Here is an 8466-nt window from a genome sequence, read left to right on the forward strand (position 1 = left end):
TCTCTCTCTCTCTGTGTAACCTGTCTGAGAGTCTCTCTCTCTCTCTCCTGTCTGAGAGTCTCCTCTCTCTCTCTCTCTCTGTAACCTGTCTGAGAGTCTCTCTCTCTGTGTGTAACCTGTCTGAGAGTCTCTCTCTCTGTGTGTAACCTGTCTGAGAGTCTCCTCTCTTTCTCTCTCTCTGTAACCTGTCTGAGAGTCTCTCTCTCTGTGTGTAACCTGTCTGAGAGTCTCTCTCTCTGTGTGTAACCTGTCTGAGAGTCTCTCTCTCCTGTCTGAGAGTCTCTCTCTCTCTCCTCTCTGAGAGTCTCACTCTCTCTCTGTGTAACCTGTCTGAGAGTCTCCTGTCTCTCTCTGTTTGAGCTGTCTCTCTCTCTCTCTCTATTAAGAGGCGTTTTATTGTGAATTCTTCACCAATGAGAGGTTTGAGGGGAGGGGACTGGGAGCCTCAGTTTTGGAACAGGAAGTGCAGCCCAGCCTCTTTTGGGCTGGGCTGCAAAAAAAGCGGTGAAAGTTGACCTAAAACCCGACTCTGGTGGGACTCGAACCCACAACCTTTGAATGGCAGCTCAAGTCATTGACTAGAAGTCCAACGCGCTATCCATTGCGCCACAGAGCCACTGAAATATTGTCGGTGTGAGGATCCCTGTCATTTGCACTCAATCTCACTGTTGCAGTATCAAACTTCAGCCCTGCGGTTTCACTTCATTTCATTTGTTGCAATTTCACTCAATTTCATTATTGCCGTTCCATTTCCATCTTCGGCGGAGTTTTTAACATAAAGGGCTTAACTCATTATCACCCCCTCCCCTTTCCTCCACTGGTGTTGCTGGAGGGGGCTATTTACAAGATTTTTAAGTGGTGTGTGCTTGTTTCCCTGTCGCCATTCTCCGGGACGTTTTGGCTTTGTGCTCTGGTCTGTGTGTTTTTTGGGGGGCGCGAGGTAAGGAAGGAACGGGATCCATGAAAGCAGACCCAGGAAATGTGAAATGCAGTGTCTACAATGAAACCCTCTCACTCTGAGCGGTGACCCCCACAAGGCTGTGTTCTCAGCCCCCTTTTATACTCCTTGTACACCCATGACTGTGCGGCCAAATTCAAAGAACAAAGAAAATTACAGCACAGGAACAGGCCCTTCGGCCCTCCAAGCCTGCACCGACCATGCTGCCTGACTTAACTAAAACCCTCTACGCTTCCAGGGACCATATCCCTCTATTCCCTTCTCATTCATGTACTTGTCAAGACGCCCCTTAAAAGTCACTATCGTATCCGCTTCCACTACCTCCCCCGGCAACGAGTTCCAGGCACCCACCACTCTCTGTGTAAAAAATCTGCCTCGTACATCTCTTTTAAAACTTGCCCCTCGCACCTTAAACCGATGCCCCCGAGTAATTGACTCTTCCACCCTGGGAAAAAACTTCTGACTATCCACTCTGTCCATGCCTCTAATAATCTTGTCGACTTCTATCAGGTCGCCCCTCAACCTCCGTCGTTCCAGTGAGAACAAATCAAGTTTCTCCAACCTCTCCTCATAGCTACTGCCCTCCATACCAGGCAACATCCTGGTAAATCTTTTCTGTACCCTCTCCAAAGCCTCCACATCCTTCTGGTAGTGTGGCGACCAGAATTGAACACTATATTCCAAGTGTGGCCTCACTAAGGTTCTATAAAACGTCAACATGACTTGCCAATTTTTAAACTCAATACCCCGGCCGATGAAGGCAAGAATGCCGTATGCCTTCTTGACTACCTTCTCCACCTGCATTGCCACTTTCAGTGACCTGTGTACCTGTACACCCAGATCCCTTTGCTTATCAATACTCCTAAGAGTTCTGCCATTTATCGTATATTTCCTATCTGTATTAGACCTCTCCAATTCGATTTTCACGTTTGCTGACGACACCACCGAGGTGGGTCGGATCTCAAACAATGACGAGACAGAGTACAGGAATGAGATAGAGAATCTGGTGAACAGGCAAATGGTATGTTAGCGAGAGGATTCAAGTACCATAGAAGGATTTCTTGCTGCAATACAGAGCAGAAATTCCAAGGTATTCTATGAAGCTAGCCGAGATCCTACGTTTTACATTTGATTTTGACACTATGGTGAGCATGAGGTATTTCACTCCAGCTACGATTCAAGTGACCCACGAGGAAGCTTTTATCAAACAAAGTTTATTTGCAAACAAAGTTAGAATATAACAAAAAGAAATAGCATTAGCGTTACCAATTAGAATACTTTAACAGCTAGTTATCTCTATTGTTCTAATTTAGCAGTATCCCACATAGACATAAATCCCTTCTTTAGAATCAGTTAGCACAGAAACCAAAGATGCTCACATGGGTACAAGATTTTTGGCCTTTCAAGCCCACCTCTGGAGAGTGATCTAGGTGGACAGTGAGAGCCTTTTTCCTCGGATGGTGATGGCTAGCACGAGGGGACATAGCTTTAAATTGAGGGGTGATAGATATAGGACAGATGTCAGAGGTAGGTTCTTTACTCAGAGAGTAGTAAGGGCGTGGAATGCCCTGCCTGCAACAGTAGTGGACTTGCCAACATTAAGGGCATTTAAATGGTCATTGGATAAACATATGGATGATATTGGAATAGTGTAGGTTAGATGGGCTTTAGATTGGTTTCACTGGTCGGCGCAACATCGAGGGCCGAAGGGCCTGTACTGCGCTGAAATGTTCTATGTTCTATGTTCTATGTTCTAAACTGGTGCGGCAACAATAATCTCTCCCTCAATGTCAACAAAATGAAGGAGATTGTCATCGACTTCAGGAAGCGTAAAGAGGAACATGCCCCTGTCTACATCAACGGGGACGAAGTAGAAAGGGTCGAGAGCTTCAAGTTTTTAGGTGTCCAGATCACCAACAACCTGTCCTGGTCCCCCCCATGCTGACACTATAGTTAAGAAAGCCCACCAACGCCTCTACTTTCTCAGAAGACTATGGAAATTTGGCATGTCAGCTACGACTCTCACTAACTTTTACAGATGCACCATAGAAAGCATTCTTTCTGTCTGTATCACAGCTTGGAATGGCTCTTGCTCAGCCCAAGACCACAAGAAACTACAAAAGGTCGTGAATGTAACCCAATCCATCACGCAAACCAGCCTCCCATCTATTGACTCTGTCCCTTTCCCCTTTTACCTTCAATCTACACCCTCTAGTTTTGGATTCCCCCTTATTCTGGGGGAAAAGATCTTGGCTATTCACCTGATGATTAAATATTGTCTAGAAATATTCGGTGTACATTAAATGTGTTTAATCTTATTCCTGGGGGGCCTTGATGAGTGAACAGGCCTGAATTCTATCCTGAGGCCTAACCAGATGAAGAAAGGCCTCTCGTGCGGCTTACTCACCAGCCCAGGTTGCCCATCACTGTTTCAGGCAATAATGTCCTTTCTCGGGTAAGGGGACCAAAACCAGGTGCAATCTAACCAAGTTTCTATACAACTGAAGCAAGACCTCACTACTCCTGTATTCAAATCCTCTTGCGATAAAGGCTAACGTCCCATTAGCCTTCCTAATATCTTGCTGCACCTACATGTTAACCTTCGGTGACTTATGGACAAGGACACCCAGGTCCCATTGCACATCTACACTTTCTAATTTCTTCGTATTTAGGAAATACTCGGTAGATCGCTGTCTGTGCAGAGTCTGCACATTCTCCCTGTGTCTGTGTGGCTTTCCTCCAGGTGTTCTAGTTTCCTCTCACAGTCCGAAAGATGTGCTGATTAGATGGATTGGCCATGATAAATTATCCCTTAGTGTCCAAAGATGTGCAGGTTAGGTGCATTGGCCATGCTAAATTCTCTCTCAGTGTACCCGAACAGGTGCCGGAGTGTGGTGACTAGGGCATTTTCACAGTAACTTCATCGCAGTGTTAATGTGAGCCCACTTGTGACACTAATAAATAAAATTTAAAACATCTGTTCCTTCTACGAAAGTGGATCACCTCACATTATCATAGGATCCCTACAGTACAGAAGGAGGCCATTTGGCCCATCGAGTCTGTACCGACCACAACCCCACCCAGGCCCTATCCCCGTAACCCCACACAGTTACTCTGCTAATCTCCCTGACACAAGGGTCTATTTAGCATGGCCAATCCACCTGACCCGCGCATCTTTGGACTGTGGGAGGAAACCGGAGCACCCAGAGGAAACCCAAGCAGACACAGGGTAGAACGTGCAGGCTCCGCACAGACAGCGACCCGAGGCCAGAATTGGACCTGAGACCCTGGTGCTGTGAGGCAGCGGTGCTAACCCACTGTGCCACCCATTTACCACCATGCTGCCCATAATTCCAACCACCCTGTTTCTGCCCACTCACTAAGTCTGCCCAAATGCTCCTGTTACACTTTACATCACCCTCATAATGCACATTCCTGCCTAGCTTTGTACCATCCGTAAACTTGGAAATCTGCTATTTGCTGTTTGCAGTGTACATTATTGATCTAGACATGAACGTAGGAGGTAGGATCAGTAAGTTCACAGATGACACAGAAATCGGTGGTGTGGTTAATAGCGAGGGGATGAAACCTTTACATGACAGGATAATATAGACGGGCAGGGCAGATTGGCAGAACAGTGGCAAATGGAATTTAACCCTGAAAAGTGTGAGGTGATGCATTTTGGGAGGATTAACAAGGGAAGGGAATACATAATGAACAGTAGGATGCTAGGACAGAGGACCAGAGGGAGCTTGGGGAGCATGTCCATCGATCCCTAAAGGCAGCAGGACAGGTAGATAAGATGGTTAAGAAGGGATAGTTGCCTTCATCAGCCGAGGCATTGTATTGAAGAGCAGGGAGGGTATGATGGAGCTGTATAAAACACTGGTTAGGCCACAGCTAGAGTACAGCGGGTAGTTCTGGTCACCACACTACAGGATACATGCGATTGCACTGGGGAGGATGCAGAGGAAATTCCTAGGATGTTGCCTGGGCTGGAGTGTTACAGCGACAGAGAGAGAGGCTGATTAGGTGGGGGTTGTTTTTCCTTGCAGCAGAGAAGGCCGAGGGGTGGCCTGATCGAGGTGGACTGAGGTATGAGGATCATAGACAGAAAGGAACCTTTTCCCCCTTAGTATAAGGGTCACTAACCAGGGGGCAGAAATTTAAGGTAAGGCACAGAAGGTTTAGAGGGGATTTGAGGAGAAACTTTTTCACCCAGAGGGTGGTGGGAATGTGGAACTCGCTGCCTGAAAGGGTGGTTGAGGCCGAGAAACTCTAACAACAATTGTGAAGTGCTCAGATGAGCACTTAAAATGCCGTAGCGATATAAGGATACAGAGCGAGTGCTGGAACATGGGATTAGAATAAATAGGTGCTTGTTGGCTGGCACAGACTTGATGGACCGAAGGGCCACTTTCAGGGCTGTATAAATTCTCTGGCTCCAATTGGCATTCTATATCAGAGCAATAACACTTGATTGAGTGTGGCAAATCTGATGGTGTGTTCTGCACGTTTCCAAGTGGCCGGTTAGCTCAGTTGGTTAGAGCGTGGTGCTAATAACGCCAAGGTCGCGGGTTCGATCCCCGTACGGGCCATTCCCTTTTGAACTTCACATTTTCAACTTTTTTTTTCTCAGCAACTTCCAAATCCTTTGCAAGAAAATTCCCAATATTTTGAAGCAATAAATCAAATATTCACTGCTATTGTGGAGCATGTCTGGTAGTGTTTGTGTGTAACACTAATAACTGTGTGAGTGTAGCAATAGTGTCCCTGTGTAACAGTAATAACAGTGTGAGTGTAACAATAGTGTCTCTGTGTAACAGTAATAACAGTGTGAGTGTAACAATAGTGTTTCTGTGTAACAGTAATAACAGTGTGAGTGTAGCAATAATGTTTCTGTGTAACTTTAATAACAGTGTGAGTGTAGCAATAGTGTCTCTGTGTAACAGTGATAACAGTGTGAGTGTAACAATAGTGTTTCTGTGTAACAGTAATAACAGTGTGAGTGTAACAATAGTGTCTCTGTGTAACAGTAATTACAGTGTGAGTGTAGCAATAGTGTTTCTGTGTAACTGTAATAACAGTGTGAGTGAAACAGTGCTTCTATGTGACAGTAATAACAGTGTGAGTGTAACAGTTGTGTCTCTGTGTAACAGTAATAAGTGTGTGAGTGTAACAATAGTATCTCTGTGTAACAGTGTGAGTGTAACAATAGTGTCTCTGTGTAACAGTAATAACAGTGTGAGTGTAACAATAGTGTCTCTGTGTAACAGTAATAGTGTGAGTGTAACAATAGTGTCTCTGTGTAACAGTAATAAGTGTGTGAGTGTAACAATAGTGTCTCTGTGTAACAGTAATAACAGTGTGAGTGTAACAATAGTGTTTCTGTGTAACACTAATAACAGTGTGAGTGTAGCAATAGTGTCTCTGTGTAACAGTAATAACAGTGTGTGAGTGTAACAATAGTGTTTCTGTGTAACAGTAATAGTGTGAGTGTAACAATAGTATCTCTGTGTGACAGTAATAACAGTGTGAGTGTAACAATAGTGTTTCTGTGTGACAGTAATAACAGTGTGAGTGTAACAATAGTGTCTCTGTGTAACAGTGTGAGTGTAACAATAGTGTCTCTGTGTAACAGTAATAACAGTGTGAGTGTAACAATAGTGTCTCTGTGTAACAGTGTGAGTGTAACAATAGTGTCTCTGTGTAACAGTAATAACAGTGTGAGTGTAACAATAGTGTCTCTGTGTAACAGTAATAAGTGTGTGAGTGTAACAATAGTGTCTCTGTGTAACAGTAATAACAGTGTGAGTGTAACAATAGTGTCTCTGTGTAACAGTAATAACAGTGTGAGTGTAACAATAGTGTCTCTGTGTAACAGTAATAACAGTGTGAGTGTAACAATAGTGTCTCTGTGTAACAGTAATAGTGTGAGTGTAACAATAGTGTCTCTGTGTAACAGTAATAAGTGTGTGAGTGTAACAATAGTGTCTCTGTGTAACAGTAATAACAGTGTGAGTGTAACAATAGTGTCTCTGTGTAACAGTGTGAGTGTAACAATAGTGTCTCTGTGTAACAGTAATAACAGTGTGAGTGTAACAATAGTGTCTCTGTGTAACAGTAATAACAGTGTGAGTGTAACAATAGTGTCTCTGTGTAACAGTAATAGTGTGAGTGTAACAATAGTGTCTCTGTGTAACAGTGTGAGTGTAACAATAGTGTTTCTGTGTAACACTAATAACAGTGTGTGAGTGTAACAATAGTGTTTCTGTGTAACAGTAATAGTGTGAGTGTAACAATAGTATCTCTGTGTAACAGTAATAACAGTGTGAGTGTAACAATAGTGTCTCTGTGTAACAGTAATAGTGTGAGTGTAACAATAGTGTCTCTGTGTAACAGTGTGAGTGTAACAATAGTGTTTCTGTGTAACACTAATAACAGTGTGTGAGTGTAACAATAGTGTTTCTGTGTAACAGTAATAGTGTGAGTGTAACAATAGTATCTCTGTGTGACAGTAATAACAGTGTGAGTGTAACAGTTGTCTCTGTGTGACAATAATGATGTTGGTATAATTGTCACTCTTCTGAATCTGTAACAGTGACAAAGATACTCAACCGCTGGCCGGTTAGCTCAGTTGGTTAGAGCGTGGTGCTAATAACGCCAAGGTCGCGGGTTCGATCCCCGTACGGGCCACTCACTTTTTTACTTTACATTTCAACTTTTTTTGGAATAACCTCGAAATCATTTGCAAGAAAAGTCCTAGTGTTGGTCTGATATTTGGGACTATTTCTGGGGTAGTTGCTCTGATATTTGGGACTATTTCTGGGACATATTTGGGCATATTTCTGGGGTGGTTGGTTAGTGTAATTGTGCCTCGATATAACAGTAACAGCAATGTGAGTGTATCCATTCTCAATCTGAGTTACAGCTGGATCCCTCAGACTGTCTCTGGCCGGTTAGCTCAGTTGGTTAGAGCGTGGTGCTAATAACGCCAAGGTCTCGGGTTCGATCCCCGTACGGGCCAGTGTGATTTTCTTTCTTGCGAATTATTGAAAAGGGTTTGGAATTTATTTATTGAAGAGAGGGAAGGTGATGGAAATGAGAGGCAAGGAGTGGTGGAACCGGAATAGGGAGCAAGGTGGGACATAGAGGGTGCAGACAGTGTTAATACACTGGGTAGCAATGTGGGTCATTGAGGGTGCAGACAGTGTTACCACACTGGGTAGCAATGTGGGACATAGAGGGTGCAGACAGTGTTACCACACTGGGTAGCAATGTGGGTCATTGAGGGTGCAGACAGTGTTACCACACTGGGTAGCAATGTGGGTCATTGAGGGTGCAGACAGTGTTGCCACACTGGGTAGCAATGTGGGTCATTGAGGGTGCAGACAGTGTTACCACACTGGGTAGCAATGTGGGACATAGAGGGTGCAGACAGTGTTAATACACTGGGTAGCAATGTGGGGACATAGAGGGTGCAGACAGTGTTAATACACTGGGTAGCA

At 44.4% G+C, this 8466-nt stretch overlaps 4 non-coding genes across 4 annotated transcripts; 3 read left to right on the forward strand and 1 right to left on the reverse strand.

The window, feature by feature from the left end:
- Nucleotides 1-524: 524 nt before the first annotated feature.
- Nucleotides 525-616, reverse strand: trnar-ucu (transfer RNA arginine (anticodon UCU)). Its single transcript is given in 2 exon segments — nt 525-560; nt 580-616. It is a non-coding gene; the product is annotated as a tRNA-Arg (tRNA).
- Nucleotides 617-5482: 4866 nt separating this feature from the next.
- On the forward strand, nt 5483-5556 carry trnai-aau (transfer RNA isoleucine (anticodon AAU)). Its single transcript has one exon. It is a non-coding gene; the product is annotated as a tRNA-Ile (tRNA).
- A 2024-nt stretch (nt 5557-7580) lies between these two features.
- Nucleotides 7581-7654, forward strand: trnai-aau (transfer RNA isoleucine (anticodon AAU)). The gene has a single exon. It is a non-coding gene; the product is annotated as a tRNA-Ile (tRNA).
- Nucleotides 7655-7911: 257 nt separating this feature from the next.
- On the forward strand, nt 7912-7985 carry trnai-aau (transfer RNA isoleucine (anticodon AAU)). The gene has a single exon. It is a non-coding gene; the product is annotated as a tRNA-Ile (tRNA).
- Nucleotides 7986-8466: the final 481 nt, after the last annotated feature.

The sequence above is a fragment of the Mustelus asterias genome, unplaced genomic scaffold, assembly GCF_964213995.1.
Source record: "Mustelus asterias unplaced genomic scaffold, sMusAst1.hap1.1 HAP1_SCAFFOLD_1982, whole genome shotgun sequence".
Taxonomy (NCBI): domain Eukaryota; kingdom Metazoa; phylum Chordata; class Chondrichthyes; order Carcharhiniformes; family Triakidae; genus Mustelus; species Mustelus asterias.